The following is a 9715-nucleotide window of genomic DNA, read 5'->3' on the forward strand; positions in this document are numbered from 1 at the left end:
ATGGGGTTTGTGGAGGTTCTAATAAGTTTATTTCAACAAAAATGGAGCCAACATAAGTCTCATTTAAAAACCAATTGGGGCAGACATGTCATTTATTTATTATGACATTTTTTATGCTCAGCTAATGCCAGTGGCCCAGCTTCTAAGAAGAGTTTATAATTCTATAGGGAAATAAACAATGCAGTATGAAATAAAATAAACATTGTCATCTAAAAATACAATTCAGAGTACAGTATGGAAAATCAGTTAAAGGGGTAGGATAGATAAATAAAAAAAAAATAGAAAAGAGTGCGGGGAAGATGCTGCGGAGGGGGAGCGAAGGGTGCTGAGGTAAGGAGAGAGGGGAGGAGTAAGCCAAAGCAGTGCAATGCCTCTTTCTCATGGTAGATTTGAGTGGTCATGAAATCTGAGGATGAGATGTCCATTGAGCAGGAGAGCCAATGGAGAGTTCTTGAAGACTACAAGGGTGGACTTGGTTAGATATTCTTAGGGTTTTTACTTATGGTACATCCATCCGAATATCTTTGTCTCATGAATAACTGTTGTTTCAGAGAGTTTTTGAAGCTTGCGATGCAGAATGACCTGAAATCCTTGGTTCCAAAGATTCCCTCCTGCCGCTTTTAGGGTTTTGCCTCCAAATCTCGCTAGTTTCCATTCTGTCATGACCAGTTTGTGTCCAGAGCTGGAACATAGGATAGTTATTGGTTTATGGAATTTGAAAAGGTCTGATAAGTATTTGGATGAGTTTGTATTCATGGCTCTTTGTTTTATTTTGTGCTCAAAGGTTGACCAGAACGATTGTGAACCAAAAGATGAAATGTGATCATGTTTTTTTATACATTTTGTACATTTTATTTGGTGCAAGTGACAGTTCTGCAATGGTTTTGGTGGGAAGGCTTAGATATATTGCTTTGTATTAATGTGCCCTGGACAGGATGACTGTTTGGATGAGAAGTTTACTGTGTTAGATTGTTAGAAGAGGGTTTAGCTTGGATATTGCATAAAGGTGATAGTTTGTATGTTTTTCCCCATTGGAGTTGTTGCTTGGGTCAACTAGATGTTGGGTGTCACCAGTGTGCAGCTCACATTCAAGGCTTTTCTTAATGATCAGGTGAGCCAGCGAGCATATAAACTCTAAAGGAGTTGGATGCCGCATAGAAAGATAGCTGGTTTTGAATCTTTTTTTTTTTACAAGTCTTTTTATTGAACACACATCAGTGGTAATGTACAGTATTACTTTAACAAATGTCAGAAAATACATATACATCCCCCTTACATCATAGTCTGCAATCTTTTATTGCGGCAAGCACAACGGATCAAAAGTCTTTCCTTCTAGCATCCCGGGACAGCTAACCCCCTTTCGTCTTAGTGACCTTTCCCCCCTCCCTCACTCACCTCCCTCAAGGATTCCTGTATGTCTCCCATTGATTCCAGACTTTTTTCCACTTTTTGGGGCAGCCCATTCTTTCGTATATTGTCTTTTCAGCTGCACAACACCGGTCTAGGTCTGTTTTCAATTGACCTACCTTTGGGGTTGGGCAGACCCTCATGCCCTGTCAATGTTCCTCTTGGCCACCATTGCTGCCACCAGTAGCCAGATTTTCGGATATTTCGGCCAAGTCTGGTTCGCCGATACACAGAGTATGTGCCATCTGGCCTCCATGGAGACAGTCTGTCCAATCACGTCCGACATTACCCGTACCACCCTCCCCCAAAGCTGTTGTGTAGCAGAACACTCCCAAACTATGTGGAACAAGCATTTGCAATGCAATAGGTCTCGCATTTGCAAGAGTTTAAGCTATTGGCATTGTAAATGACAATGCCTTTTATTTATCTGTTTTGCTACTTAACACATAAATAGAAGGCATTGTCATTTACATTTACAATGCCAATCGCTCAAATACTTGTAAATGCGAGACCTGTTCAAAGAAGCGGCCGCCATTGACCCTGCTGCTCAAAAAGTTAAAATGTGCATGGCGCGCTGAATGTTGCAGGAAAGCATGCCGTGCCTGCAGTAGGAGAAACTCATTAAAGAAAACAGTGCTCACAAACAAAAAAAGAATTAGGCAAAAGCAGGAGAGAGCAAAGAAGCAACACGGGAGAGCTGGGTAATCTGAAACTTTACAGCTATTGCAGATTCTGCAACGTTCGGAGTTTGAGAATTATGGTATAGTCCAATGAACAAAACATGTACGCAAATGTTAGCAAAGCCATTTGGGTATTGCGATGTATATGAACGGAAGTGACTGGCTACAAATTAACTATAGTGTCACTGAAGAAGCTGGCAGCCCTCTGCTTGAAAGGTGTTCACACATGCAAGATGTTTTAACCAAAATATAAGGGGATGTGTGAGGAAACCACATAGTGAACAAATCATGTAATATGTGGTTTGTTAAATGCTATTTCAGGGAATACATTGATCAAATATAGCACCTTTGCTATCCTTATTAATATAATACTTTATATGGTGTAATTTCATTGATGAAGTTGCCCAGAATCTGTAAAAAAATATTTGTCCCGTAACGCAGGTCGTTTTGCATGGCCGATCCTCGGCATGTTTCACCTCATGGTGCTGCGCCTTTCTTTTTAAACCTGTCCTGTTTCCTGCTCTCCTACCGTCAGCATAGGCAGGACAGCTGACTGTGCGGGGTATGCAGGGATGCGTGATCATCTACACAAACAGCTTCACATTCACAGGCGCCATGGTGAGCTCGTTCTGTGGTGGGTTACATGTTTACAGCAACAGCATTCTTTCAGAGGAGCATCAAACAATTTTGCGAAGATTACTGTTTGAACGCAGCAGCCTATTCCACCAGAAGCAACATATCTTCACAAAAGCCATTAGATCTGCACTGACTGTAGCAGCCCAGGAATGCCATGATAAGCAATTAGCAGCATTTAAGGTGGAAGGGGGGAAAGCCACTAATAAAAGCACAGACAAAACGCCTACCATTAATTTAAAAACAAGAACGTTTGCAATCCACATTAGGAAGTCATTTCCTGCTACATAAGAAATACTACAACAAATTGAAGAAGAACCTCCAAATTGCAGCATGTATGCCAAAATAGCAAATGGGGAGAAAAAAGTGTAGCCTCATTAACCGATGTGGAAAGACAGACATTGGTAGTAACAGCCATAATGAAGGTGGCATTATTATCAAAGAAATTGTCCGGTGAAGTCCATTACAAGTGTGAAGAAGCGTGAATGAGAAAGGTGCATTTAGTAATTTCTCCAACAAAGTCAGTAGAAAATTATAAATATGAAATAACCCATTCACCTGAAAGCTGCATTGACCCCAAGGCCTGTGGTCTGAAAAAATGGAAGACACCAATGTGATATGTAAATGTGATCTCTACTTTTAACACAAAGGTAAAGTGCCCCAAGTAAATCATTCCAAACACTACAAACTGAAAACTTTTTTCATTTTATGTGTATTTTCTTAATTTTATGTAGCACTCATGTTGAACAAGAAGCACTTAATATCACAGGTAAAGAAAGATATAAAAAATACCGTACAATATGAAAGCCAGCAAAGGTCTTACTGAAGCTGCAAAAGAAAAACAAGATGACGCACTCCATTCTACGTCTTCCGGAGACGAGCACACGCACACAAGCTGTTCCAATGTGAAGCGCGGGAAGCGCGTTCACGGATTCCAATGTGAAGCGCGGGAAGCGCGTTCACGGATGTGAATCGGCTCGTGCACCGAACTGTAGCTGGTCTATACTCCCTTCCCAGCCAACGTAGCAGCTATAATACTCGCTGCCGGCAGCAGCGCTTCGCGCTGCGAACGGCAGCGAGCCCTAAAAAGGTGCCTCTCTGATTGCAGCCCTGTAGACAACAGTCCGTGGGAGTGTGCCCTAGTTTATGCATGAGCATGCTGGTGGAATATGACCTATGGAGAATTCTTAACTGTACTAGTCTGAATCTCGCCCTAATTGCTACTTCTCTTGGGCTCTGTATGGCCTCTGCCCAGTCGTCATCTTCTAGTAAACCAATGTCTGTTTCCCAGGACTCCGGCAAAGTCCTTAGCAAATCAGGGGAGTTGTTGATAATCTTTCTGTAGGTACAGGATAGTGCCTTACTGGTTTAGAATCTTGAAGATCAATTTCATTTTCTGTTTTCATCATTGCAGGAAAGATCTGAACAGTCCTATGTTATTCTGGTAATGTCAAATAAGAGTTTCTGATGGTTTAGGAGTGTATCGTGGTCCACTGTGTCGAAAGTCGCAAGAGGCCTCGTAGAATTAGTGCAACTGGGTAAGTTTGGTCTCTCTGGTTTAACACTTTTTTTCTGTTCCCCCACCACTGTTTCTCTGCTTCCTCAACCACACCAGCCAGCGGGTGACATTTCTGCCGTAAATAATTTTACTTATAGTGGAGGAAACACAATCATACCATCGGATGATGGTCTGCTTTATTCAGAGGTGCCACCAAGGTGAGAACCACCCCCAGTAAAATCTTTGCAATGGTAACTCTTCCCGGTATGCAGGGCGTAGCTACCAATAATACAGCAAGTGCAATGGCATGGGCCCAAAGATCTAAGGAACCCATTCCATATAGATTATGGCTGTCTGTACAACGTCACTAGGGATTAAGAGGCCCCATTTTCCCGAACTGCATTAGGGTCCGCATCATACTGTCTATGGCTGGTGTGCTAGGTGGACCCTTGATGGTACTGGGAATGTACCCTTTAAATAGGGGTACATTACCATCATTAAAGGAATGAGTGACCATGACAGGGAAACAATTCTTTCATGGTGTTGACAATGTCGAAAATAGTGACAGATCGGTTAGCATAATTAAAGCGCTGACTATGGGACCTTAATGCAAATTAAGTCAACGTCACACTTTGAATGTAGTTGAGGGCACACAGAACTTCCTCCAAATGTGGTAGAAGTTTTATATGTCAATATGTAGTTCTGAAGAGGGCAACATACCCAGGAGCACTGTCGTTCTGCACCCAAAAATCATGTATGTCCTAAGAAAACACATGGCCTACCTTATAAGCACCTCATTAAATCCCTATTATATGGTCTTTTAAAAATTTCCATTATTCAGGTTCAGGTGATTCCAGGAGCACGAAAATAATGGCAAATAACATGCAGTAATATATGTTTTATCACTGATCCTTGCATTTGTTTTGTAGTGTAACACAAATAAATGTTATCTGCTTTCAGTATCTGAAATGCCTGTGTGAAAAACCAAAATGTGTAATTCTAGTAAGTTCAGAATCTCCAGGCCATTGGAGACACAGGCCGCTTGAAATGAGGACATACATGTGCTCACTTAATTTACCAGTCTTACAGTCCATTCAGTTCTGAAAGAGTCTCTCTACCTCCAGCCTGTCATCATTTTCTCCTGTATCTTGTATGGTGAATCCAGCCCCAAAACAAATGGACTAGGAGCCGCATTTAGAGTTTGGCGGACAGGGTACTCTATCTAAAACTTGACAAAGTACCCTATCTGCCAAACCTTTTTGAGATGGGTGGACCATTTGTTTTCCATCAACGAAGTCCCCATTGGCTCTGTGAACAGAAAGGTTGCACTGATGGCCCATCAAAGATGGGGCCATTGGATGAAATATATTACACCACCAGCCCTATTGAGGGTCAACATTGAAGTTTATTATTTGTGTCCATGAAACACCTTGCAATGAGAGACAGAAAAATAACAAGTAATGGTCCCCAAACTGTGGGAGATGGCTGCCAGAGTGTGTGGGGGTGGGGGGAGGGAAGGCATTTTGAAACAAATTCCATATTCCAAACTTTGGAAAAGGTTGGTGAGCAGCTGTCAAAGCCAACGACTACCACCCACCAACCTTATTACACACCGAAAGGAACTGCAGTGCAGTGATGAAGGATATTTTTAATGTAGAAAGATGACAGATGAGCTAGCACTAATCTCTAAACTTAGAGGACAATAGTCTGTTATTGGTTGTGGGGATAATATCTGTCACCATCCCGACGAACGGAAAACCTTCTGCCAAACATTAAATCAGGCTCTAGATTTAAGTCTGTTGATTATCTGTATTCACACCTAAGGCACTTTTTCATGTTTAATTTATTCAGCAGATGCTTGTTTCTGTTGCTTTGTGTCTCAGTCTATACTGGACAATCGCACGTAGTCTTTCATGTCCCTCTACCAAGTTTTGTGAATGAGTATAGCCTGTAAAAGAGAGGCATCCCCAACGAGTGGAGGGGTCATATTGAGTGTGAGCACCAATCACGTCTTAATGCAATTCTGCTATAGTTCATCTTTGTGTTCCATTCCACAAAAGTTGTAGCCTTCACAATATTGAGATAACTTAGATGATTGTTTCCAGCATTTCAGTCTGTGAATGGATTGCAATCAACCACAAGTTTGCTGCCAATTGATGATTCTAGACACACAATCCCCTGCCTCTAGGTCAATGGGGGAAACACTTTACATAGAAAATGGGATATTCAACAATATAAATGCAATATGAGATAACAAAGAAAAACCAAGACACTTCTGCAATGCTTGCGAAGGCCTGCTCTATCAAACAATCTTTTCACTACAATTGTTTAGAAAATTCCCAGAATATGTTAAAGTTGACAATTACTGCTGCTCTCCAAAAGGGAAGAGGGAAACATAGTAGAATAACTAGAAAGCAGTGCCCTCCACTCAAGTTACCCTAGAAACAGAGGAGAAAGATTACAACAGCCAATGGTAGAAATTAACCAAGTGGCAACCGCTTTCAATGCTACTGCATACTAGCAAACCCCACTAGTTGGCATTTAGTCTGTTAGGCACAATAACTGACAGTTGTCATAAAGAAAATAGAAATATCAGAGTGTTCAGAAGCATGTTCACAAGTCACCATAAATTTCAATCCTTCCCACAGAAAACGCTTGAAGTTGGAACTTCAGCCCTCTGTCAGATTGGCCACCTTGCATGGGGCCCACACCCCAACCGAAATGCCACATAAAGAGCTTAGGCATTTGGCTGGACTCCAACCTTAGCTTTATGCAGCAGGCTACCACTCTTTCTGCCACATGCTTTGGGCTAATGCGCATGCTGAGAAAAGTGCTGCCTCTTCTTCCTTTTGAAGCCCGCAGAATAATGGTCCAAGCCATTATCCTGTCCCGTCTGGATTACGGGAACTCGCTATATCTAGGTGCCCCCGCATTCACAATCAAAAAGCTACAGGTGATCCAGAATGCTGCAGCTCGCCTCCTGCTGGGCCTCAACAAACGAGAGTCAGCCACCACTGCCCTGAGGAAACTGCACTGGCTCCCTGTCAAGGCTAGAGTGCTATTTAAATCTCTTTGCTTTATGCACAAAGCTATGTGGAAGAACGCCCCTACTATGATCTGTTCCTTGGCAAAACCCTATCTTCCTCACAGATCCCTAAGATCCAGCACTGCTTTTCTGGCTACTGTCAGTAAAGTCAGACGGACAAGATGGGGCGGACGCTCCTTCTCCTGGAATGCCGCGAAGGAATGGAACTCCCTGCCCACTTCCCTTCGCAGTGAACCTAGCCTTCTAATATTCCGGAAGGCTCTGAAAACGCATCTGTTCATTTAATCTCTTTCCTTTTCAGTATGACGGTACTTAGCGCTACGAGGCCTCCGGGTTGTTTGCGCTCTACAAAACCCGATTAATAATAATAATAATAAAAGTGAAAGATTTGAGTAGGGTTGGTCCACTGGGGCCCATTGAGGCCACATTTCTCTTGCGTATCAGGAGTCTTGTGGAGCGCACACTAAATACCATGCACCTACTTGAAATTTTAATTGAATTGGATGGCTTCCTACCTTTCAAATGTATGCAAATGACCATCAATTGTGTCGTGTAGCTCCAGAATTTTGCATTGACTGTTTTAACACCTTCCATGCTATGGCTTTTCCCGTCCTGTGCTTGAAAGGCATTATTTCATGACAAGCTCACCTTGTCATAAGCACAGCTCCAGTGTGCCTTATGACGAGCTGAGCTCGTCATGAGCATGGAAGGGGTTAATGACTGTAGAACTCTCTGCACTTCAACCCTGTTAACAGTAAAGTAAACTGCCTGTTCTCCCCCTTTCAACATAATGAAATTGACAGATCCATAAATGACATAATTGACCTATCTATATGTTCCTAGCCTATGATGTTAAGTGTACCCAGGTCCCATAAGCTGTAAGTTGAATGTCACTTGTGACTGTAGCACCCATTGTGCCATCCAGTACAGTGACAGTGTGACGGTCTGCCTTGTGTAGTTTACTCTGCTGTTTTAAACTGCACATTTGACCTGAAAAATTAACCCCTCTTGACAGGCATAGACCTTCCTTTTCAATTATTAAGTCATCCCTTAAGTTGGCCTTACTGCCCATAAGACAGGGTGTAGGATATTTAAAGGCAGGGTATGTAAATGTTTAATATTGAACATATGCTTACATTGAAAAGGCTCCAAAAGCAATTTTCACTGTAGCTGTTTCAAAGAAAAACTTTGGGATAATATAGCAAGTTTAATATATTTACCTCTAGCTAGGAAGCAACTACAAATTGCATTCCCTGGTGAAGCCAGATTTGTAATAATATTTAGGAAACACAGTTTTAGAAAGGGTCATTTTCCCTGCCTACTGCCTCTGAGTGTCCATGTGCATGAGCTCCATCTGTCTACTGGTTGATAAATAGCTCCCTTGATGAGGTGTGCCCTTGCTTGGAGAGTTGAGACAAAGGCCTTGAGTAAGGGGAGGTGTTCTGTTCCTCTAGAAGGATGGCCATCTGGGCTGTTGTCAGAAACTTGACTACCTTCAAAGAAGCCTACCCTATCACAGGCAAATGTTAACTGACACCTGGGCAGGGACTTTATTTGTTCACCCAGGCAGGCAGGTAGGCAGGCAAGGGAATTTTTTGTAACTTATTGTGAAACAGGAGGTTGATCAATCTTGACTGAGAAAAACTTAGGACCAACTTAAAACAATTAAAACCTGTTTCTCATATAATTTAACACTTGATTATTCAACAAAGGGGTAACAACTCACTATAGAAAAAGCTACACGGGAAGTAGATTTCATGAAAAAAAAATTTATGTATCAAATTCTCATTTTATAGGGTACAGTTTCTTTAAAAACAGTGAAAAATAATCAACAATGTAGAAGTGGACAAAAAGACGTAGATTAGTTCTTTAAAATCCACTTGCGTTGTAGTCCACTCTTTTAGGTTGTATCACAACGAAACGTATTCACTGTATGCAAAGATAACGTTGCATGGAATTAATCTGACAACAAAAGATGTGGACTGATATGTCCACGTTTAGGCCTTATCATTGACAAATCCTCAAGGCCATCCTCAGGACCTTCAATCTTTTGTACAGTATGACCACCCTGATTCTTCACCTGATCGGCTCCAATTGTGTGTTTAGTACGGGATTGGAGCCGATCAGGTGAAGATTCAGGGGGTCATACTGTACAAAAGATTGAAGGTGCTGAGGATGGACTTGAGGATTTGTCAATGATAAGGCCGAAACGAAGCGCCCTTTCTACAGATGAAGAGAAGCTGGGTGTCATCAGCGTATGATATGATCTGGGCCCCAAAAGACTCCGTCAGTACCGCCAAGGGAGTCATAAAGATGTTTAAAAGGGTCGGGCTAAGCACCGACCCTTGAGGAACTCTGACCTCCAAAGGCGGCACTTCGGCAGAGTACGGGGGGGCCCAGACCACCTGTCGACGACCCGCTAGATAAGATCTAAGCCAGCTCAACACCGTC

Source organism: Lissotriton vulgaris, unplaced genomic scaffold, assembly GCF_964263255.1.
Source record: "Lissotriton vulgaris unplaced genomic scaffold, aLisVul1.2 SCAFFOLD_2755, whole genome shotgun sequence".
NCBI classification, from domain to species: Eukaryota; Metazoa; Chordata; class Amphibia; order Caudata; family Salamandridae; genus Lissotriton; species Lissotriton vulgaris.